This window comes from Manacus candei, unplaced genomic scaffold (genome assembly GCF_025592945.1).
Source record: "Manacus candei isolate 608988 ecotype Guabito, Panama unplaced genomic scaffold, ASM2559294v1 h1tg000056l, whole genome shotgun sequence".
Lineage (NCBI taxonomy): Eukaryota > Metazoa > Chordata > Aves > Passeriformes > Pipridae > Manacus > Manacus candei.
The window spans coordinates 1,742,458-1,767,230 of NW_026138104.1; positions in this window are offsets into that span (position 1 = coordinate 1,742,458).

Here is a 24,773-nt window from a genome sequence, read left to right on the forward strand (position 1 = left end):
CATCCACACTTCCCTCGGCAACCCGTTCCAGTAGTTCACCACCTTCACAGTAAGGAATTTTTCTTAATATCTAATCTAACCCTCTCTCAGTTTGAACCCAGTTGCCTTTGTCCTGTCACTACATGCTCTTTCAAATAGTCTTGCCCCATCTTTCCTGTAAGATCCCTTCAGGTGCTGGAAGGCTTCTATAAGGTCATCCCAAAGCCTTCTCTTTTCCCAATTCTTTCACCCTTCTCTCATAGGAGAGGTGCTCCATCCCTCTGATCAACTTGGTGGCCCTGCTTTTGACTCCCTCCAATAGGTCCGTGATGTCCTTCCTGTGCTGGGCACCCCAGAGCTGGATGCAGCACTCCAGGTGGAGTCTCACCAGAGCAAAGAGGGGCAGAATCACCTCCCTTGACCTGATGGCCACGCTGCTTTTGATGCAGCCCAGGGTACAATTGGCTTTCTGGGCTGCAGGTGCACATTGCCAGCTCATTTCCAGACTCTAATCCACCAGCACCCCAAAGTCCTTCTTGGCAGAGCTGCTTTCAATCTGTTCATCCCCCAGCCTGTATCCATTTCTATATATGGATCCAGTATGGAATATGTGCTTCTTTAAACTTCAGCTAGAGAAAAGGCAAGAAATCTGTGGTTTCTCTTCTGAAAAATATATCTGTGTTAACGGTTTTCCTGGTTGATACTGTATTTTCCTTTTTAGCATTGCCCTTTGCTTTTAGATGTCATTTAAATGTGTGGCATATATCAGATGTTATGTTGAGACATTGGATCCAGACAAGTTTTCAGGGACTTGAATAGCACATAGAGTCTGTGACATTTGGTCCCTTGAAGTTTCCAAGTTCCTAGCTGGTCACTGGGATCCAATTTCTCTCACCAGACCTTGGAGGTCTAACAGGCTATGATTAAAGTCAGTGAAGAAGGCATGAAAAAGAGCAATCATCACCTTTTTCAATAAACACTTAAGAAGTGGTGATGAATGAATTTCTGTGGGTGCACATTATGCTACTTTGATTATAGTGGGTTTTTTTTTTGTATGAGGATGATTATTAGACATCTGAAGTCATATTAGGCTTATCATCAGACAAAACCAAAACTCAAAGTGAAGTTTTGGATAATATAGGGCTGGGGCTTTGTGTCTGAAGAGTTGTAACCACATCACACAAGAAGTAGCTGTGATTTTGAACTGCAGTTTTCAAGTTACCACATTTACCATGGGGAAGCTCTATTCTTCACCTGACTCCTTCCTCAATCGTTTTCTCTGACAAATTAAGTAATATTCATATGTAAATATGATACTGAAGTGCAAAAATTATCTGGAGCTGTTGATTCCACATCTTGACATAACCATTAGCCTTAGTGCCTCTGCAGCTGAGAGGTAGGCAGTCAGAGACAGAATGGGAGCAAGGCAGGATAGTGAAAGAGATTTTTTGGGTCCCCACTTGCCTCATTTGGGAACAAAACATGCAATTGAGCTGTGGGCACACCAGTGCTGATGAATTTAATATCCTGCCTGTCTACCTCTGGGAGGCAGCCAGTGTCAGCAGCAAGAGCTTGGGGATAAGATGGCAAGGGAATAAGAACAAATAAAAAAAGGTTGTTGGATCTGGGTTAGAGAAAGATACTAAATGATCAGGGTATAACAAACTGATTATATCACCTTTGTGCTGTGGCTGTTGGTGGTTGTGATCTGTTGTTACCACCAGGGACTCAGTCCTTCACAGAGAGACAGGACTGGGAGAGTTGCACAGGGAGGCCATAGCTTTGATTTTCCCAAACTGTTTTTACTGCAGATTTTCCAAATGCCAGGGAATGTTAGGAACTCTGTGTAACACAGTGGAGCTAAGAGGCCTTTTTAAGTTTTGCCTATTATCTTAAAGGGCTTAATTCTGCAGTACTATGTAGAACCAAACCCCAGCTATCTGGAAGTACAGCTGTCTTTATCTGCCTTCAGTAGTACTCATAAGGAACTTACTGCCTCATTACCAAAACTGAAGCCAGAATGTATTTGTACAGGGACAGAATGATCATGCCCAATGTCAGATGAAGGACATTTGCTTTCATTATTTTTCCCTTGTCTCTTGTATTATTCACATATTTCCTCTTCTTTAATGTCTCTTCTCTTGATTATTAATGTATGAAGAATGCTGGCTGTACGGTTCAGAACATGACAACACCTGAGAAACCCCAAAGAAGCCAAGCATTGCTATGTGTTATTTATAGGATTTCAGGCTTCTCTGTATTTCCCTCAATTTCTGGGATTTTATAATTAAGGAGAGAAAGACTACCAACTCAAATTCAGATGGTGAAAGAAGCTCCAGAGCTCTGTATTGACCTATTTATGCCAGAGTACCTCTTTAATTGTTAAAACATTCATGTTGTAGGGGGTCAGAGGCTTCATGTATTAATGCACAAAGTCATGGGACTGAGTTGAATAATTTATTAATTGCTTTTGTGCATCACACCTAGGGCCTTTTTGGAGAAAGGGTAAAAGATTTAGTGAATTTAAACAGTGTATTGGAGTTATTTAAACTCAGTACAAGTCTTATGAGCAACTGAGGGAGATGGGGTTGTTTGACCAGGAGAAAAGGAGGCTCAGGGGGGACCTTGGTGCTCACTACGATTTCTTAAAAGGAGGTGGTATTGAGATAGGGATCATCTCTTCTCCTAGGTAACAGGTGACAGGAAAGAGGAAAGGGCTTTAAGTTGTGCCAGGGAATGTTTAGATTGGATATTAGGAAAAATTCCTTCACCAACAGGTTGTCAAGCATTGGAACAGGATACCTGGGGAATTGGTCAAGTCACTATCCTTGGAGGTATTTAAAATCATAGAATGATTTGGTTTGGATTGGAAGGGACCTTAAAATTTATCTAGTTCCAACCCCCCTACCATGGGCAGGGACACCTTCAACTAGACTAGGTTGCTCAAAGCACCATCCAACCTGGCCTTGGACACTTCCAGGGTTGGGACATCCACAACTTCCCTGGTCAACCTATTCCAAGGTCTCACCACCCTCACAGTAAGGAACTTCTGGAAAGTATTTTGAAATCTTTTTATGAATAATGTTACGGGGACAACATTTAACCTCGGTTTGGAAAGTCAGGCAAAATACTACATATCAGGGTCTTCCAGCTGAACAAATGCACACAGCTCTCCATCCGTGGCCAGAAGCAATGACCTTTAGAGAGCTGAGCACTTTACTTGGAAGAGCTTTTCCAAAGGTATTTGCCTATTGTCTGGACCCAACTGGCCACTTAAGACCACTCTGGGAATGACTCATTTCTTTACTAACTGCTGGAGAAGACCAGAGCAACTGACAGAGTGCAATTATTGCTCAAGGTCTGGCTATTTTCCTGCCTTTAGTGACGCAAGAGGTATTTTCTTATAGAATACCTGTAATCCCCAAACAATTTCTATTTTATGTTTACTAAGAACACAGGAATTCAACCTTTTACTAGCCCACGGCCTTCTGAGGCTACTTGGTTTTTTTGAAAATGTACCTATTATCTTTTTATTTCTGATGCCACATAAAAACAGACAGAAGAATGTAAAAATGGGCTATGAATTGCTGTCCAGTTTGTTTAAATTAGAGAAACTCTGTATTTTAAAATTGTACAAATAACTTGGAATTGTTTGGATTATGACACTAAAGATAACATGGAAGCTGTAAAAGGATATGACAAAACAAAGAGTGGTTAAAAAATACTTCTCAGTAGTCTTTCCTTTGCCTTAAAAATGCAACTTGCTACCAGTTGTGTAAAATATTGTCAGGCTTTATGCCTAGAGAGCCTCTGGAATCTTTCTGTTCATATTCTTAATTTTTCTTGTAATGTTTTAAGATTACTTTTTGTCAAAAAGTTTATTTATTAAACATATTCTAACAGCTTTTAGATCTATGCAGTGCCAGTACATCACAATGTTCACTTATTTTTCTATTTGCTTGAGTTTTCTATTTAGTAATTACAAATTAATTGCATAATACTTATAGAAACTTGCCAGTGAGCTGTGTGATTGTTTATTACAGTCCTGTGGTCTTGCTACTTTCCTAATTTGGATGATTCTCTTTCAAAAAAATGTAAAAGGCCCTTAAGGATAAGCTTCAGCACGAAGACTGAAGGTGTCTTCTGAGGGCTGTCAAAAGTGACAGCAAACTTCAACATTAACTTGGAAAGTTGCCACTTCACCAGATAAAGAACCAGTCCAGCAACTGGTATGTATAACGAATATTTAAAGAAATAGAGTACAGGAGGACCTAAGTACAGTCTTTTGGAAGTTGTTTCCCTCTGTCTTCTTAACTTAGCATAAAAATTTTCCTCCTGTTGCTACACATGCTACCCGGCCACACTACCCACCATCCCATGATATCTAGTTGATACCTACTGCAATTGATCAAATGGACACCAATCAAACAGACAGGGGAAGAAGTGCCTAAATGCTACAATCCAAAAGGGGCACTGAAATGCAGTCAGTAACTCTAAAAGATGTTTCCAGAGAGTTAGCCAGCCTTTCTGGCACAGGCAGAGATAAGCTCAGTAATTCTAGATTTTTCAGCTTCTTTTTCTCCTACAAGGACCTGATTTCCTGGTTCATTTTAGCAGTGCCCCCTGCCAATACATATTTGAATATGTCTAGGATGACTGCAGTTGCTGGCAAATTTCTATATAATGTCACAACAGTGGCTTGTAGTTGGCATTAGTACTCATCCACTTCTACTGGAAATATGGGAATTGATATGTCCCTATGAATGCATCTTCTTTTCCCCAATATCTTGTACTATTACATGATGAACTAAGCTGCCTCTTCCACTGCCAGCCTATAGCAGGAGTTGATGTTATATCAGACACAACCTTGCACTTGTGCGATTGAATTTTCAGGCCTGTCTTTATGACAGCACTCACTTCCTGCTTCTCAGGCCTCAGGACCTCTCAGACCTCATTCTGGATCACTCATCAGCCCATTCAACTTCGTGTGCCAAAATGATTAATGAAAACATGAAGCTAGATCAGTTCCAAGGCTAAGCTTTGTGATGCACGTGACAGCTATTCATTGGTACTTTCCTTGCAGCAGGATCCCTTGCCATCACCCTTTGAGCCAGCTCACTACCTATTTCAGAATTCGTCTGCTATCTCCCTGTTCTTCATCTTAACTAATTATTTTCTATGTGACATAATGTCAACTGCATTTTGTAAAGCAGATAAATGAGTTCTACTACAATTCCTCTGTTAAAAATCTTTTTTTGCTTAAAGCAAACCCATTACCTTGTCAAAGAAGGATATCATGTCATTTCAGCATGATTCATCTTTAGTAAACCTGTTTTGCACTTTATGCTGCTATTAGACCTTTATTATTGCTATCATTATTATTATCTACTGCATTTATTATATTCTTTACTCTCATATTTAATAACTGAAAAATTTTAGTTCAGTCATTCTGCTGATTACACTCTTTCACACTTTGTGCTGACCTCTTATTCCAGGAAAATGAATTAAGAAAAAGTGCATGAGATGAGATGCAAATATTAGAAGTTTACTCACAGAGTTTCCAAATCTTGATTTGCAACATCAGAAAGAGTTAAAGATCAAAGACAACCCATTTGTATTTGCATTGCCACAATGAGTTACATGAGGAGGGAAAGGCTATAACAGATGAGCATTTTTTTAACTGTCAGTATTTTTACAATGCCTGTTGAACCTCTAGGGTAATTTCCACTCTCCTCAGACTCACACACATCCAGACCCTTCTTCCTAGGTGAAGACAACACAAGAAACTTCCACAGGACCTGCAGGCAGTGGTGGCCATGGTTAGGAGGGCATGCTTTGTCCATGCAGCATCCTTTCAACCCTGGGTCTCTCCAAAGCACTGATGTGAGCAGGAGGCACAGGCTGCCATGACCCAGCCCTGCAGCACTGCCAGGTTCCTAATTTTGTTTCCCATGGTGAAATAATGAAGTTTGCAAATAGGAAAAGAGATAATCCATGATGTGTGATCTGAATTGAACTAACATTTCAGATTGACCCTTGCAGGAAGATTTCTCTCTCTCTGCCACTATCTGGAAGATTAGTGTGGTGAGTATGTATGGCTGTTAACTGCCTGTGTATGCCAGTGCAAGAATTAATAAATGTTTTGGAGTTGTTCAGTCCTAATGAGAAAATTACAATCAATTGGCATTTTTAATACAGAAATTAATTGTAGACTTCAGCAAGATGACACTGATAAGATAAGTGACTGCTTCAGGCACTCAACTGCTCACCTCTATTTATAGCTATATAGCTGAGGACAGAAAAAAAGAAAGGGGTGGGAGAGAAAATAAATCCCCAATGGATCACTATTAATTGCTTCTCAGTGTACTGACTCACCATATTCTTTACCAGAATACAGCTTTCAACAATTTTATTTTCTTAGGATTCATCTCAACTAACTGACTAAATTTACACTGCACCCTGCCCTGCCTGGTGGCCAGCAGAGAGAAGGGGGAATTACTGGGACTTGGTGACCTGTCTGTTTTCTGACACCTGCTTTGGGCTGAGGTGGATTGCTCCTTAGACTAGCAAGGGAGCCCATGGTGATTAGCAGAGATTTAGCTCTGACCTAATTTCGATGTTTATATCTAAGCCAGTGAGTCTTTTCGTTGTCAGTAGTACATTTCATTGCCTTAATTTCCCATAAAAAAAGTGACTATCTCACCTGATCAAAGACAATTTTTCTGTCAGACCTTCCAATATGAGAGGTGTGCCATAATGACTGACAAGATACAAGAAGTCATGAGTGCAAGAGAGCTAAACTCCTTGCAAAGACAGGTGTTGCAGTGAATGTCAGACAGTTCAGGCTGACAAATTCAGTTCAGCTCACTCAAGAATCTGTAAACATTTATATTGGCCCAAACATTTTCTGACTCTTACTAGCAGCAAAGTCTTGGAAAGGCATCAATGTGCTATTGGAAAACTCTTGAGAAGTACTTCAGTATTTCTGATTCAATTCTTAATCAGGAAGTATAGAAGAAACAGGGGAAAAAAGAAAATAAATAAATAAAAAATGTTTTTAAATCAGCAACACTAGCTCTGATGCTGCATAACAGAAATGAACTGTGTCTCTAGAGGGAGTGAGTAGGCTTGGCTTGGATGGCACACTGGCACATGCAAGAGGCAAGAGGGACAGCGTGGATGCTGGGAAAGAAGTTGTATTGCTGTCCCACTTGCAAATGCAGCATTGTTTTTACAAAGGTGAGCGAGATACAAGAGCTGATACAGAATTTTCTCTCCTTGCTTTTCCTTCCCCTTGGCCTGTTGGAGCTCAAAGTCAGAAATCCATGTAATATTCCACGATCCATGAGACGACAACTCAAGCCGGTGCAGACCAACACCACAGCCACGGCTAGAGCCATGTCATGGAAATCTGCAGCCACTGCAGCAGCAAGAGAGAGCAGGAGAAGGACATCCACAAGCTCCTTATAAAGGATTTCTTGTAGGTGGCTTTGCTTGGGGCATCACTATCTTGGGGCTCACAGAATAGCTGCCAGACAGAGCCCAAGGGTTGTGCTGCTGAAGACAAGTCAGTGAGGCTGCAGAAAAAAGCCTCTCTCTGACAATCAACACAGAGATCACCAGAAGTAATAGAAAATATTTTAAAACAATAATGAAACACTAAATTTGAACAAAGTCTCCAGCATCAGGGATGACATTGACACATGCACTTAGCATGTTTTGGGGGATGGAGAGGATGGAAAGGTGGCTGAAGTATTTCTTGAATTCACTTCTATTTTAACAAAACCATTTTTTTTCTACATTCACATAAATATTATCTGCAGAAGAATGTAAATAACAGTAAAAAAGTGGTATCTGGATGCAGGTCAGCTCTTTGAGGAGTGCCTGCTTTCTGAAGACATGCACACACACACAGTCTTTCAGCTTACAGACTGTAGCTGTAAGATCACATCAGACATACAGAGTATAACTTTCTATGCCAGAGCAAAGAGCAAGCCAGTTATGACTTCAGATGATAGAAATATAATACAATGCTTCACATGCCTTAAACTGCAATTTTTAGCTCTATCTATACAATGCTTTCAATAAAATTAATTGCGTTTTTCCATTAGTGTTGGGAACTGTGAGTGTTGATAGTGTCCCATTCCTCTTGCCTTGCTGGCAATTTCCTATCTATAGCTTTTTCACTTGTGTCACATGTGTACTAGGAGATGTGCCCTAGAGAGAGTTCACTGTTGAGCATCTGTGCTGTGTCTAATAAAATGCTGAGGTGAGAAATGTCTGTCACAGAACAACTCTATGATGAAATACCATGGAACAGACCCTCCCAGCCCTCTTGGACAGCATTAGGCAGTGTGTCTCCTAATGTCTTCAGAAACCTGTAACATCAAGTAAGGCACTGATTGCACAGGAAGGCAAATGAATGAGGATCACATCCAGTTTTTCTCAGGCTCTGTAACTGCTTTTAATTTTAAGAAATTTTGTAGTGCTCTGAAACTGTAATTTTGAAAAATTAAGCCCATGAGGGAGGGCACTGTAGAAGGGATCTGACTGGAAATCAGAATGAGATAAAAATAAAAAAAAAAGTAATGATGGAGTTAGTCTTCCTTCAGGACCCTTGACAACAAGTGTGGGTTGGTGGTCATGAACCTGTGTTCAGCTCCTCATACAATGCAACATCAGTTCCTTTCTCAGCAGTTACTTTAACAGTGACTTCGCACACATTCTTATTCCTTTGTGAGGCACCTTGAGCCCTCCTATTTTCTCACAGGTGGAGGACCTGACCACCTACTTACAAAAATTATGTAATGCAAACAACATTGTTCTTTAGAAGAGACAGCAAACGTTTCTTCTTTCCTCTTGTTGCACCAGGAGCTCAGTTCCCTACACAGTGAAGGAGAAGCAAAGTCAGCAGTTTTTCAGAAGATTTACCATGACCTGACACAAGATGCATTTATTCAAGATGCACTGCTAGGGGGAATCAGACATGCTCCAGAGGGCTCATGTAGCTACACCTGTTTGAGATGGCCTGAGGGTCCAGCTCACACTGCCCGACACTTCTTTGTGTGGACAGAATAGTCACTTCTCACAAGAAACACCATGAAAACTTACAAAACCATATTCATCAACAGGTGGGAAAAGCACTTCTGATGGAATATGGTCAGATAAATTTTTGGTACCGTTTCAACCTCCGCCAGGCTCTACAAGAGTATGGGATGTATTCTTTGCTGCTGGCCTGTAGAAATCTGACATTATTGTAAACAACAGAAAATATGTGGGACAGAAGAAAGTGAAATCTTTTAATATTAGCTCAGCATCTGGCACATCTGATGACAGCCTGGCAGAGAGAAAGGGCACATCCTCATGGCTCAGAATTTCCACTCCATGTCAAGCTCTTCCTAATAAAATCCTTGGAATCCACCTGCTAAAGCCTTTGGTCTAAAAAGCATGCTTATAAAAGCCTCTGACTTTGAGGTCTGCTTTCTAGGACTAAATCACATTATTTCATCCTCTGAAGGAAAGCTGACATTAGTGGGACTTGGTAGGTACATTAAAGGACAGAGTTTGACCCACTGGCTTAAGAAAAAAATAAAAAGAGGTGGAACTTGAGGGTTCAGGTCCATATTACTTCTTGACAAGCTGAAAGGAGTGAAATCATTGCCTCACAAAGAAAAATAAAAATTAGAACATTTTGCCTGCCAGATCTATAAATCCACATCTACATGTGCATGCTTTATATTGAGGACTTTGTAATATTCTGGTAATCAATCAATCCCTCAGTGCCTGGTAGCTTGGACAGGAGAGATGAGCCCTCATTTTCTCTAACTTTTTGTTAGATGGCGGAAGATCTTCTATGCAGCTGCTTAGAACTTTTACTTTTTAACCACCTTTAAGCACTGAAGAAAATCATGCTGGGTGCCTGGCTCTGGATGATTTTCTAGAAGAAAGTTTCAGCAAAAGTAATTCTCCTGGTTTCGAGAATGAGGTTAAGGAAGGAAAAAGCATTGTTTTGTCCATGTGGGCCCAGGAGGGACTAGTTCAGATGGGGACTGAGAGGCTCAGCAATGAAAACTGCTCCAACTGCCAGCTCTACAACTTTAAAGCCCCAGCATGTGTGAGCATACTGGAAAAGGAGGCCTCCCCATGACTCCAGCTGCTGGCTGTATCACTTCTGACTAATGAGAGGCAGAAGCAGAAGAGGAAGAAGACAAGTAGCATGAGAAGGCAACAAAGGTGCAATAGATAAATCGGGGCGAAGGATGAAAGGGGAGCACTAGTCTGTAAGACACTTCCACCAGCACAGGACCCGAGACCTCATCCTCAACAGTCTACTATCAGCAAATACCTGCAAAACCCCTGATGGAAACAGCACAGCAGTCCTTTTGGGAGATGGCTCAAACAGCATGCTATTGCCATTGGTTTCTTCAAGTCACCCACTCTCAGAAACCTGGAGCTCTTACCCATCCTGAGGTGGTCAGGACAATAACTTGGACATTTTCAGCTTTCATTTTTTAAAAAGGGAGAAAATTAAATTAGACTATTATTAAAAGAACACCAAGATTGCAAAGTCAAGTACTGAAGACATAAGAAATGCCAGTCTGGTTGTGTGATGGACCTCCCTTTCTTCTCCTGCTACTCATGTGAGAGGATAGTGCTCCAAAAGAAGTGACTACATGCTCCTTTTATTTTGGGTGCCCTGACTGTTTCAGAGCAGAGGATAGCCTTCGTTCAGAGCATGAAAGCTGGTGGGTGGATGAGAGATTGTGAAGGATTGCTCCACTCAGACGTGGAAAATGTGTCCTGGGTCATACAAGACACTACAGGATGGTTTCAGTCTATAGTTCTCATTTTTTTGTCATGAATCAAAAATGTTTTCCACTGCAAGTGAAGTCACAAAGAGTTGGGTTTTTTCATATTTAAAATTCTATTGTAATGTTAGAGATCATATAAAATGGTCCCCAAGTTTTTAAGGGAGAGGCGATGTTTTCATGACATCAAAGGAGAGAAGAGGTAAAAAACCTCTAGATTTTCAGGAATGCAAATACATGGAGCCTGGAACAGCAGCAGCAGCAAGTACAGTTGTAGACTCTAATGGGAAGAAAATAAATATAACAATCATATTGTTAAAGACTCTCATGAGGAATATTTTCAAAGAGGTCAGTTTAAAGTCAAACCAAGCCAACTCTAGCATTATTTTGTAGTGTTGAATGTTTGACCAAAGAGACATGTAGCTTAGAGATCAGCATGTTAAAGTTAGGTATGTGGAAATACCAGAGTGGGATACAGTACCTTCTATCCTCCATTCAATCACTTTTTTGAATTCATGTCAAAATTTAATGACTGAAAGAGTGAAATATTGGTGATCTCCATCCAGTTTTCGTAGATATAGATGGTAGATGTTTTGGTAGAAATCAGCTTCAGTTGAAATTATGTTTTATGGCTAAGAGGCAAAAAGCACTTGAGAATTGCAGACTGCTTTTAGCTAGCATTTGAAAGACAGTTCTTTCTGTTAAAAATCCAAAAGTTTTGGTAAGGGAAGGAAAAAAGCATAGCTATTGACTCTACTGTTTGGTAAAATAAGTCACGTTTTCCAATGTTTTTCTTCCAGCATTGTGCTGAAGCTAATTTAATATTTTGTTATTACAAAGGGCACTCAAGAATCAGAATGAAAACACCAGTGAAGAGGTGAAACAGAAGAATGGAAATATATTTCTTGTAAATATTTCCAAAGTCTAGATCTATAGAAAAGCTGGAGCTTACCAAGTCAGTAAACCATATGGCTATATTTGGAGAATCCTGACATTTTGCAGCTTCCTTATTGCACAGTTATCAAAGCAGAGAGCTTAAACTGTTTCCCAAAGGCATGAATGTAACACTGAAAGTAATGAGTAGCCTTCTTCTAGAAATTTTTCCCATCTTTCATACCTGGATCTAGAAAAACAAAACATAGAACAGAGAGGGGAAAAAAAATAGCGACCCCCTCCCAAAAAAACCCCAAACAAACAAACAAAACACTCAAAAAAACCCCACAAAAAAAACCCCTCTCACAACTTACAAATCACATACTACATTTTTTTATTCTTTATACCTTACTTCTCTGATATAAATACTGTCAATATCCAGTGTGGGGTTTCCATTCAAATAAAAGAACATTTCAAGGAAAGCAGCCCTGGTATTGCAGGTACTATCCTTGCTAGTGTTATTTCTACAACTGTAGAAGCTGTCATTTTAGCATTAAATTTTTCTAGGCTTAGAATAATTTCAACGGCTCTCTAGAGATTGACAAAGAAAAGGAGACATAAAATCAGAAAGCTACCAATCACTCTTTTCTAACACTTTCACTAGAAAACACTAATAAGGTGTGTTATTACATTTTTAATTGGTATTTTTCTGGAAGAAAATAAAACCAAAAAGAACAAAAAACCCCTACTAAACCACTTAATATGCATTGCCAGAAAACATATTAATTTGTATGGCTTGGATTCTATCTGCAGCTGATATTCTCTTTAATCAAAAACACTGAAGAGAATCAAAGAAAAAAATGCTGATTTATATTTTATTGCTCATGCTTTATCTTTCTCACTTGCATAAAAGATCTATTTTCTGCACTTTTAAGAGATCTTAATTTTAATATGTTAACACAAACACTTGTATGCCTATTCTATATACAAATACCTTGTATAAGTAAATAACAATGTGTGCACATAGATGCAGATATATAAGTATCCAGATACACAAATTTCAATTATTTTTAAATATGCATCAAAGAAAGTTACTATTGTTATCCACCAGCTGTGACCAGAACTGTCTCTTTAACATGCTGCATTTAATGAGATATTATGTTAGCATTTCTCACTCTCTGTGTTTCTCCAAGAAAAAAATCTATGTTAAAATCAGTAAGGGAATTATGTAAATAAAGTACCAACCCTGATGAAACAGCAATTATATATCTCAGCAGCTGCGTACGTCCGTTTATGATAGATGATTAACTAGCAAATTGTTTGCATATTTGTTTTATGGAGCATTTGGCAATTTAACTATTAGCTATGAAGGTTTAGCCAAAAGTCATTAAAATGCTTAGACTAGTATAGATCACAGCTGGTACTGTTTTAGAAAACTTATAAAACACCAATATGTAAGAACTACCTTAAAGCAAAGGACTATATCCACAGAGGGGTGCCCATGTGATGTGAGTGGGTATCAGGCTGGGTACCTAATCCACTCACTTGGTGGTTAGTGGGCACTCAAAAGATCCAAGTTCTGGATTCTGCTCCAGTTTGAGGGGGATTTTAACCCTAACACCTATGCCAATAAAGTCACCTTATCCTTTTGTCCTTTAGACAGTCTATGAGGAAAAATACCTTTACATCAGGCCAAATTTGAGAAAGCCTCTGGAGCTTCACAGGTAGATCTTGGCTGTTTGAAACTTGGATGCCAGCTCCAATTTTATGGATATCTAACACAAATAAAACAGTTACAATGCTACACTGGCACTGGGATCATTACAATACAGAATTCTCTTTCTTTTATCTAGTGAATGTGCAAATTATAGAAAGAAAGAAGGCCCCCATCAAAAGGTCGAGAAATCTTTTTCAGTGTGATTTAAAATCTCAGAAAGGAGCTTACTTCTTCTTGTCCTGCAGTTTGGGTAACTGCACTGACACCTGAGCTGTGGGAAAGAACAGGCAGCCTCTTTGAGGTGTGACTGGGATGGCTGAAGACATCATCCCCTTACCATTGTCATCACCCAAAGATTATTTCTGCTATCATTGAGGCAGTAGAATATAATTGTGAGTTGCCCCTCTTTGTATTTAGTGGTAAATGAATAGATTCAAGCTGTAAAATCACATTTAGTGCTAAAATAGATGAAGGCTTTTGTGTATTTTCATTCACCAGATGCTGTAGCAAGCAGCATCCACCAGCAAAGGCTGCCTAAAAAGCCCTCTGAAGGTAGGTACATTCAGGTTCTGACTGAAGTCAGCATGGGCACTCATTGTTGGAGTTTAAGACTTCTCTGAAAGCTGGTTGTTTTGGTTTTTTTTTTTATTCAGAGGGTCAACAAATAGTTCTGCTTTTACTGTACTTCATTATTTAAATAACAACAGGTACAGTATAAAAAGGGGCAGTTGGTCCCTTTCTATTGGGACAACACACAGCTGTATAACTCAAGGGAGAAGTTGCTCTGCATAAGACAATTTGCACCAGTGAATCCCAGCATGTTCACCATGAGTACCCATACTTTGCTGTAAGAGAAGAGCTGATGGTTCTCCACTGACCATGCAAGCCTCTGTCTTCTTCCATCCCTGACTTCTTTCCACGGCCCACTTTTACAATCACTTTCTCCAAGCACTACTCTGCCGATACAGCCCTTGTTTCCAGACACACTCAGCTCTGTGGCATGCATGAGCAGATGTCATGACTGCAGTGTTGCCATGTGACCCTCCCCTGCGTGACCACCCTGTATCCAGACATAGTCAAACCCAGAGCAAACATTGATCTGCTGGTGCTGATACCCAAAGAGTTCAGACAGCTCTAGCTGTTAATTACAGACACAGGGCTTACATGCTGTTTAGTGGAGAATGAAAAGCATCAGCATAAGCTCACGTGCAGCTGCAGCTGCACTGCTGTAGATATATACGTGTGTATATTACCGATGCACCCTGCTGGCTTCTCCCTGCTGGCTTCTCCCTGCCTTCTACCTTGCTCTCACAGACCTTCCCTCACCTCTTCCCACCCAAAAAGAGCCATCTGAGCTCGAACTGCAAGTATTAAATTTATAAACATTATTTTTGAGGTTTGAGGCAAAACAGAAATGAACTCATGTTCCCAAAACCATACGGATTCACCAAGCTAACAGCAGTATATTAGCCCATACCAGCTTAATTTTGCTCTGAATGTAAGTAGTGGAGTTTAAATAGTAAGTTGCACCTGGCCAAAAATCCACTGCTTTTATTTCCTTGAAATTCCAACCACAAAACACATTTTTCCTGTGTTCTTAGCTTGCTTCAGCAGCAATCTCACTGGCATCAGCATTAACCTGGGAGATTCATAAGGAATTAGAGAAATACGTTGTTTGCTCTATTTGGGAAAAATACTTTCCAGGAACAGTATTTCCTTCTGTTCCCTCCTCTCAAATTTCCTCCCAGCCTGTTGCTATGCTGACTCTGTGTGTATTCACTTAGTTTACACCATAAGCTGCCTATGGCAAGGAGTATTATTTGTACTCCTTTATAATGTAGTTTTGTCACTGTGGACATAGCAACCCACACAAATGATCTTCATTACAGAAAGCCAATAGGACAGATGAGTAATTCATCAAGACAATCATTGAGTCCCCAGTGAAGTGGGGGCTATGCTTTTGAGACCAGCTATAATTTATCCCAGTAAACTTGATGATACATGGCTGTTGTTGAGGAAAAATGGAAAAAACTTGAGCACAACATACAGCTTGTGATGGGGTTTGAAATTTTTTTCTATAGGTGAAAAGAATAATTTCCCCCTTTAACCTGCTGTGGGGCTGTCTGTGTGAGTCATCAGGAGAGATGTCTGTCTTGCAACACTGCTAGGGCTGTAATGCACTGTCAGATACCCTGTTAAGACAGATTCATATAAAATATCAGATTAATCAAGTTCAGCCTTTCCATCTTTCTCATTTTTCTTGATTCAGTGCACAAGATGATGATGATTCCAGCAGGAAAAATAGAGGAGGAAATTCTGCTTGAAGAGTTGTCTTCCTAAATTAAGCAGGATAAAGAGGTGACCTGAATTTGTTTGCTTGTCTTTAAATAAAGAACTCATAAAATCTTAAAAAGCAGCTTTTGACTGTAAACAGTGACTTTGCCTATTTAATGCATCTTAAAAATCTTACCCTGCCTCCCTCCACCTCCAGATGATGGGGTGGTTTCCCAGGGAATATGTGCAGGGACATTGCCTTCCTCAGGCTCTGAGCTTGCAGTGGCTTAAATAACCAGCTTCTAACCGGTCTGGCTGTGAAAGAAAAAAAAAAACCAAACCAAAACGTAAAAGAATAAAAGTCTTTCTGATGTGTGGAAGTACTGTTAGGTGTCTCTGGATTCCTTTGCTGGCTCCACAGCAGGCACTGCTGGCCCCACTGCTCTCTCTACCTCTAATCTATGCACACAGTGCAGCTTTGACAGATGCTGCAATCACTAGCACCAAAGATACTGTGAACTGATTGCCTAAATTCAGGAGAGAGCCTTAAAATCTTGTTGTTACAAAATTGCTTATTTCGATGTCTTTTTATTTGCCTTCTGAGTTTGAATTTCCAGAGCTCTGTCAGTGATTGCAATCATGAAGCCTATAATTTTTTTCCTAAAAATGGGACCTCAGGCTGCCATTAATAGCTTCTTTACACAGATGAGGCTTTAAGAAAAATATCAAATATTTTAAGACTTGTAATAAAATCTTGAGAATTGCCAACATTTTATGTCACTGCTCCCTTGCCGTCCTCATCTCTTCCTGCCTCAAGAAACCAATTCATCTATGTCAGATAAGAGAGCCAGGACACATGCTATCCATCCAAAATTGGAGTGCATAAACACATTTTGCAGCTCAGGCCAATCTCTTCTCACCATCTTTAATAACAGCTCCATTTTAGAACATTTGAAGAGTAGAAAATTAAGAGTAAGTAGTAATATTATCTTCTGATTAAAAAATTCTCCAAATGCACTTTTATTTTGAAAGAGCCTCCTTTAATGCACTCTGAAGCTTTAGAAATTATTACATGTCAGAGTGATCTGTGGTCCTACTGAGTGAAGTGTAAGATACTGAATAAACCACTTTGATTTGACTAGGAAAAATGGTCGAGGTCTTTAACTACTGCCATAATAGAAATAACAAATCGTCTTGATGGTTTTGACTGGTTTGTTTGTTTGTTTTAATGAAAGATTATTTTTTCAATGAGATATCAGCTTTAACATGTATTAATAGAAAGAATTTATTTGAAAGCAAGAATATGAATTTTCTTTGAAAGATCAAAATTCTGGAAACCAAAAATATTTATTTATTTGACTACATTTTTTATGGGAAGAAGCCTTTTAAGCATTTCTGTTTGTATGTGTACATGTGCATGAATTGTAACTGTTTACCACTTTATTAATAGAATAAGAAAAATAAAGTAGCCTTTTATTTATTGCTATGATGGGAATACTGCAGAGCTGCAACTGAGAGTCCCACTGTAGTTGATGTCACAGTGAGAGATAAGTCTGTCCCTGCTCCAGAATAGATACAAACATAGATACCAGTTAGAGGAGAGAGAAATGAGTCAGGGCGATGAAGTCACATTAAAAAAACAGAGTTTAGCAGAAAAACAAGAGTCTCAGCCTGCCACAAGAGCGGTTTTCAGGATGATGTAATTTCTATTAAATGGCATAAAATTACATTATTATCCAGTACTGCACATACTCCAAAACATTGACATGTATGATGCTATGTAATTTTCCCTATGAGAAGAAATATTTAAAAATAATTATGATACCTCATAATACTGTGACTTGCAACAGTGGGTACAAGTGGTACAATTTCCAAAATTTCAAGCATTTGAAAGAACATTTGCAGACCTTTTTTGCAATAGTTGTCCTTGAGTATAGAAGGCAGTCCCCTCTTCTTACAATTAGCTGAATATTGTACGTACATCACCATAAAACTTTGAAAGGATTGGCATCAACTTATTGTTTGACAAAGCTAAAGCAAGAATGGTAATCAATCCCTTGGCAATGGAAATTTTAAATTTAAAATAAGCTTTACAAAGCCTTTGAACCTTCAAACACTCTATCCTTAAGAAATTAATGGGTCCCTGAAGAAGTCGTATTTCCCTTTCTGTTTCAGTTATATATACTTCAATTACATTAATCAACAACGCAACAAAATAACTGATAGAGACCAACCTCCCAGAAAAAAATTCTTCCCAATGACTCTTTGCCACTTCTCCCCTTTTCCCCCATTTTAGATTTTAAACTGCTCAGGGCTCTACCGAAAAATTGTACTTTTTGGTTTTTAAGCTCTATTTATTCCATCTTCGGTTTGCAGAGTAACACCTCCCTCCACCCCTGACCTATTCCTCTCTCCAGCAATTTGTGTTGAGTTCAGCATCACCTGCACATGAAAGCAGCCCTATGTGAGAGGTTTCCTTCTGCTGAACCTGGAACAGCACCGAAGAGTCCTTCAAATGTTTGTCTCTTTTAAAGGCAATTGGAACTTTATGGAACATTTTCTTTTTCCTCTTAGGAACAATTACCATTGTGGTCCCCAAGCTGCCATGCCAGCCTCTGCCTTTGGGCAAAAATGAATATATTTTTCAAGTTTCACTACATCAAAAACTCCTAGAAGTGACCTTCCTTGTTACAGGTATAGATTGTGGATGCCTTTATTGTGTCTACTCTTAAATCCCATCATAGTTATAGTTTCAGTCTAGCTCAGCTTCTCCCAAACATGAAAAGCCAGTCTGTGTGAACTGTTGACACTGTTTTCCCCTCTCTGTTCCTTTGCTCTCCTTAAAAACCAAGAGCCTAAAAATAAATGTCTCCTAGCTTCAGCCTTCAATCTGGTTCCTCCTCACAGGGCTTTGTAAGGGGCTCATATCCACCATCGAGCATCATTTTGTCATGCCTGTGATACTTAGCTGATCTTTCTGCTGGCATTACCTGGAAGCACCACTGCATAGAAGCTGCATGTCTGTTAGTATTTGTATTAGAAACGGCCTACTTAGGGGGTTTATATAACTCAGAGGTAAGAATTTGCTTTTGGCTGACAGCTATTAACTCTCAGCCAAAAAGCAGAATTTTGTTTAATTTGACGTAAATAAAACTGATGTGCTGTGACAGTTCTATTTATACCAAGGGACGGGCTTTTGTATTTAGATCAGTTTATCCAGATACCATGTGAGGATTGTGGTGCTGGCATAAAGCCCACGGTGCTGGGTCAAAATTCTTACACCCTCTAGCACGGAAGAGTGAGAGGGTAACTAATGCACAATGAGACAGACAGGCACCAAATCCATCTCCTATGCTCCTCCATAGGATACAATAGGTTCCAAGAGCATCATGATGTGCCTAAGGCAGTAAAGAAAAATTTGGCCTTTTCCTTGCCTGTCATAAAGAAATATGTCTTATTGATTCGGAGTTGCAGATAACTAGCTGACGAGGAGAACTGACCACTGCATAGTCACTGAACTTTAAATAGCAGCTTCAGTCCTGAGTTTCCTGGGTACCACTGCCTTGGCACCACAGTGGGGTGGAAAGGAGAGAAAGAGAGACATATTCCTTTTGTACATTTGTGTACAGTACAGCCTTGACCATGTTGAAATGGCCCAATTTATCTGAATTTGATGCTTTCATATTCAAATTTCTTATGCTGCTGCCTTTCTGCTTTCTGCTTTCCTCTGCACTAATCTTACATAATTTGCTTTGTCGGTACATTCAGATGTCAGTGTGCCTACTGAACTTGCCTTATATAAAGCACCATGCGCATACATTTATTTTCTAAACCATGATGAAGAGAACTATTAATAAAGAACTTTAAGTTAGTTCATTAACATCGTCAAAAAGTAGCATTAACAGACTAGTTGTGGAAAGAAATATCTGGTTTGGTTTTTTTTTTTCCAAGGAAACTGCAAGAAGGGTTTCGTGGTTGGGCATAATTGTAGATATGGGTGTGATTTATACAGTGTGGATATTTAATTGCTGCATTAAAGGCATTGAGTCTTTTTATTTGAGCTCTATTATTTAGAATAAACTTCTCCATGTCCATAACTGGCTACAGCCATCTTAAAATACTGTAGATAAAAAGTGTAAGTCAAAGCCCTGAAATTCATATCACTTACAAAGCGTAGCCATCCTGAGATGAGTGCTGATGACAAGTTCTTTCAAATTTCTGCGCCATTATAAAAATTAAAGTTCTTGGCCTCATTTTTCTGCCATAGTATAAAATTTCTGACATCCTACTGAGGAGCCCCACTTGATTTATAAGTGGAAATCAGTGGTTATCTGCTAAGGATAACATATTTCTTGTTTCTGTACTCATTTCTGCCTGTAGAAAATAAGTTATGAAGTAAATATTTAAGAGAGAACTGCACAAGAAGCATAAACCCTAATGGCTGGAAGGTCAAGTGCTTGGGAGACCTAGACTTGCCTGGTGACACTAAGTTACTCCCTGATGTTTTCCAGGAGTCTACAGAAAGAGGCAGACAAAGCAGAAGAAAAAAAACCAACAAAATTTGGTGAGCAGGACTTGCAGGACTTGTGGCACAGAGATATTCTGAAACAACAACTCCACCACAGATTGTACTAATGTCAGGTAACAAGGTCTCTTTATATCTCTGGGCATAAGAGTAAGCAGAAACCTGAAGGAGACAGCATCAAGGCTAGAAAGGTATCCACCACTGATGAACCTGCCCAGTGTAGGACATACGAGGAAGGATGCACTGCACCTGCATGAGACAGGGTTCTCAATCCAGTGTGGTCAGACTGCATGGGGGAAGCTTTGGAGCAGTAGATCTACCAAAACATTCAATAGAAATTAGATGTCTTTGATAGCAAGATCATGAGTGAGATAATGGGGCCCAAAAACCCTTTGGGAAGACCCACCAGAACAGTGCAGGCTGTTCCCATCCCTTGCAACAGAGAGAAGACAACACAGGGTAGAGGAGAAATCTTTGTGCATTTGGCCCTGTCCGGATTTAAAAAAGAAATTGTATTAGCGTGTCAAGAAGGTGAAATATAGACAATTCAAATGCCCATAAAGCATTCACTCATCCTAGGCATTACAGGGTGATTTGTAAGACCTTGCCACATCCTTGAGAGTAGATTCTGACCACTGCAGCTTCCTGGGACTTTGATGCAGTAACTTACAGGACAGATTTACAGAGCAAACATAAGAGCAATATAACATCTTTTCTTTTCCCTCTGCTGTCTGACAGGCATTGCACACAGCTCCCCCGCTTCTCCAGTTCAACTGAGGCTCAATCCATCACTGATTTATGCGTATATAAACCAAGAACAAGATCAGAGGCAGATGCTTTGTATAAAAGAAAAATCTGCTTTTATAGCTTGAGCAATAACAGTAATTATTAATAGGCTTAACCCAAAATCTGATGTACAGAGCACAATAATATTGTGAAATACAGATTTTGGATCTAAATTTTTGGGTGACATTATCAAACCTAGCAGAGAAATAATAGTCTTAAAAGAAAGGACAATGGTGGTTTAAGCTACTTTGACAGTTCCTCTATCCCAGTACAAAGCACTGGAACTGGTCAAAGAATGGAATTTGACCTTCTGCTTTCACCTCTGTAAAAATTTTCTTTTAAAAAAGAGCAAACTCTTTTCTTCCTCCCCTACCAAATCATCCGATTTTTCTGATACTGACAATTATGCTAGCGTGCGCTTCCACTTTCTCCCATTTTTTTCCCTAAACTACCGACCATTCAGCAACTTTTCAACATGGATTCAGGTATGCTGCAGAGAGAAAAACTAAGAACTGCAACTGCTTTGCAAAAGCAGGTGGCTTTTTTTTTTTTATGTTAAACCTGTGCATCAATCAGCTCTGAATGATATGGCATTGGAAATAAGAAAATAGGTGGGCAAAAAGTATGGAAGAGGGGAAAAAAAAAGCAGGATTGCCTGGAGAAGGCAGGCCATATGATGTTTGACTACATAATGTACAACACAGAGTTAACTACTCCTGTGTAGCTTACCCTGCCCTTCCTTTGGTGTTCCTCACCTCACCTGCTGGTCTTTGGGGCCCTTGACCTGCCTGTGCCCTGCGAGGGAATAGGGTGTTCAGCTTGCGATGGGGGGTTACATGCTACATGATTTTGTTACCTGGTGTGGAGATGGATGGTGCAGAAACACATTTCCTTCAGGATTTCACCCAAGAAGTGTGTTTAACCAGTCTGCTGCCATAACCAATGGAAATTTCAGGTGATTCCACCACCTTTGGAGTACAGTTCAATCTCCCTGACAGGTACTGTTTGCCTATAGGAAGTAGGGCCTGGAAGTGAACCAGTTTGCCTGGGAATTAGGGCAGTTGAAGCCTAGTCAGAAGTTCACAATTACCTTAAAACATTGTCCCACAGCAGAGGAGATATTGCAGTGTTAAGGACTACATCGATGCTAGTTAACTGCCTTTCCAGACAAAGTTTGGACACTCTTTAGGGCTGTAAAAGGGGCCAAGGACTATTTCTAGCAGGTGCAACGAAAGACACCCTCCTGTTGGAATGAAAACAGAGTTCAAGCATGTAGACTAAGCAACAATAAGTCATCAGGAGGTCTTGGACTCAGCTGATTGACCCTCTTCCATTTCATTTGCTAGTACAGATATAATAAAAATATTAGGAAAAGAGGACTATCATATAAAGGAAAAATAATCATCATTTTTATCAATGGGATTACTATAGGACAGGTCTAGGTCGTATAACATAACACTGTCATTGATAGTACATCATTTATCCCTTCTCTGCATTTTCTTTTTTTTTTTTAAACATAGGTGTAAGTTAAAAGTTAAGTAATGAGATACTGCTCAACAGATGATATTCTGCAATTAGCTATGTTTGTGTTCATGTTGCAGCCCAGTAATAAAGCAGTGCAAACCACTGAGGGCACAGGTGTGGTCATCTGTCACCCTTCAGGTCACCAGCACCTGTTCATGAATCTCATGGGATTTTGACAGTTTTCAACTATCTTTCAAATTTTATCCTAGAGAGAGTTTGTAGGTCAGCTTTCTGGAATATACCTGGTATAGCAAAACAACCGAAAAAACCTGGAGCTTGTGGCTCTCAGACTCTTGGCTGGTACTGGGACAGTTGTGAAGAGGGACACGGGGAACATGACACTTACTCTGAAGTGGAGGGATTTTATCCCAGGTTAGGACTCTGATACTGTTGAATTCAAATTAAATAAATAATTAATCCAAAAAAGATATAGTCACTATTGAGTGACCAAATAACCATAAAGGTGACTAAAAGGATTCCACCACTTTACCTGATCAGCAGCCCATAGGTTTTGAGGGGAGAAAAAGCACAGCTCACATAGTCTGCTCTCTGAGTAGAAAATCCACACTATTGCAAAAAAATTTCTCCCACTAGTTTAAAATGTTACAGGACTGTTCTGGAAGGGCACACATTATATAATTTTGCACAGCAGAAGTAGAGCTAAGTCAGCTTTAAATAGTAACCATTTCAAATAGTGTCTTCACAGACCATTTTCAGAGTGTTATTTTCACAGCAATAATGTCTGCATTCATAATTGCAGTAGCAAGTTCAAGGCTTCTGGAAAATGAGGGTGAAAAGATAGAATAAAAGATTGCATGTGGGGAAATGAGATTGAGAGAGTTACTCAAGCACTGAAGTAATAATATATTCTTATATTAATCTGAATAACTTCCTAGTTCCTATCTTAATGTGTAGAATAGGGAATTCTGTGTCCCCAATGTACTGATTTGGTCAGAAAAATCACCCACGCTGTCTTATACAAAACACTGAAACAGACAGAACTAATTTCCATTACTGCTCACATTTTTCCCCCAAAGCATCTACTTACCATTAATGTAACTGCTGTACATTGTCCTCTTATTGTCCTGGATATGAATAAATCATTAGCCTTATTTTATTAATGAGGCCTAGCTAACAATATTCCCAAACTGGCTGTGCTCTCACATCTTGCAGTATTATAGATAGGTGCATTCTATACTTTTATTCCTGTACCAGGAAAATCTGGAAGCTGCAGTGAGATGATTATGTAGCATTCCTTGACAAAAGAGACCTGTTACAGGCAAAGCTGGAAGGAAAAAGTCACGTTCAGTTTTTGATATATTTTTTCTTAAGCACTGGAAATTTTGCTGATTTCACAGCTTAGACTTTGGATTTACAGTAGATAGCACCCTTTATCTTAAGCACTATAATGAAAAGCCTTAAGCATCCTTGAGCACTGATAGGTATTCCTGGTCCCTGTTACAGACGACTGGTATTGGGAGCTATTGTGACTTGACATATAGGGATCAGCAGCATTATAAAGAGCTCTGTGCCAGTGCTGGGAGTGTCTCTGGTTTCATATAAATGAAGGGAGAATGGCAGGGTCTTCCCATGCCCTCACTACCCATTCTCCCATGTCAGGCATTTAAACATATTTTGGGATGCACAGGGGCAGGCAGATGTGTATAACCTCCTCCTGTCTGCAGAGCTGGGCAAAGTTGAACTTGCTCTGGACCAGAAAATGCACAAATATACATTTGTATAACTAGCACACAATGCTGGAGTTTTTTAACTTCATGAATCTGGAATCAATGCTTTTTCTGGGCTGCAGGCAGAGTAACTTACATCTGCCCATACTTGCCTACAGAGACAGATCAAGTGTGCCTAATAAAAGGGTCAACTTTATTCTCTTTCAGATCAGTCATAGTAATAAGACGTAAGCTAAGAAATTCCAGGCATCAGTACTACAGCATCTGGGTTTTCTTTAAAAAAAAAATGTCCTTCTTATGTTAACTATCATCCATGACTGATCAAATTATGGGCCAGTCCTACCAAGCAGGATGTCAGTGTGTATGGCTCCTCAGCTAGCCTAGTCCCAACTCAGTCCCAGAATCTGTGTACACAACTAGAGTACAAAAACCGAGTCTGCTGGCAGCAAACAAAAGGATTTAAACCGACTCCCTTGCCCATGCTACTTTGCAGGGCTAACACCAGCAAAGAGCAGGGACTTAGCCACTTTCGGTTGCTAAGTCACCAATATGGCAACAGATACACCAAGGGAGAAAGTGTGCTGAGCAAAACTGCAGGT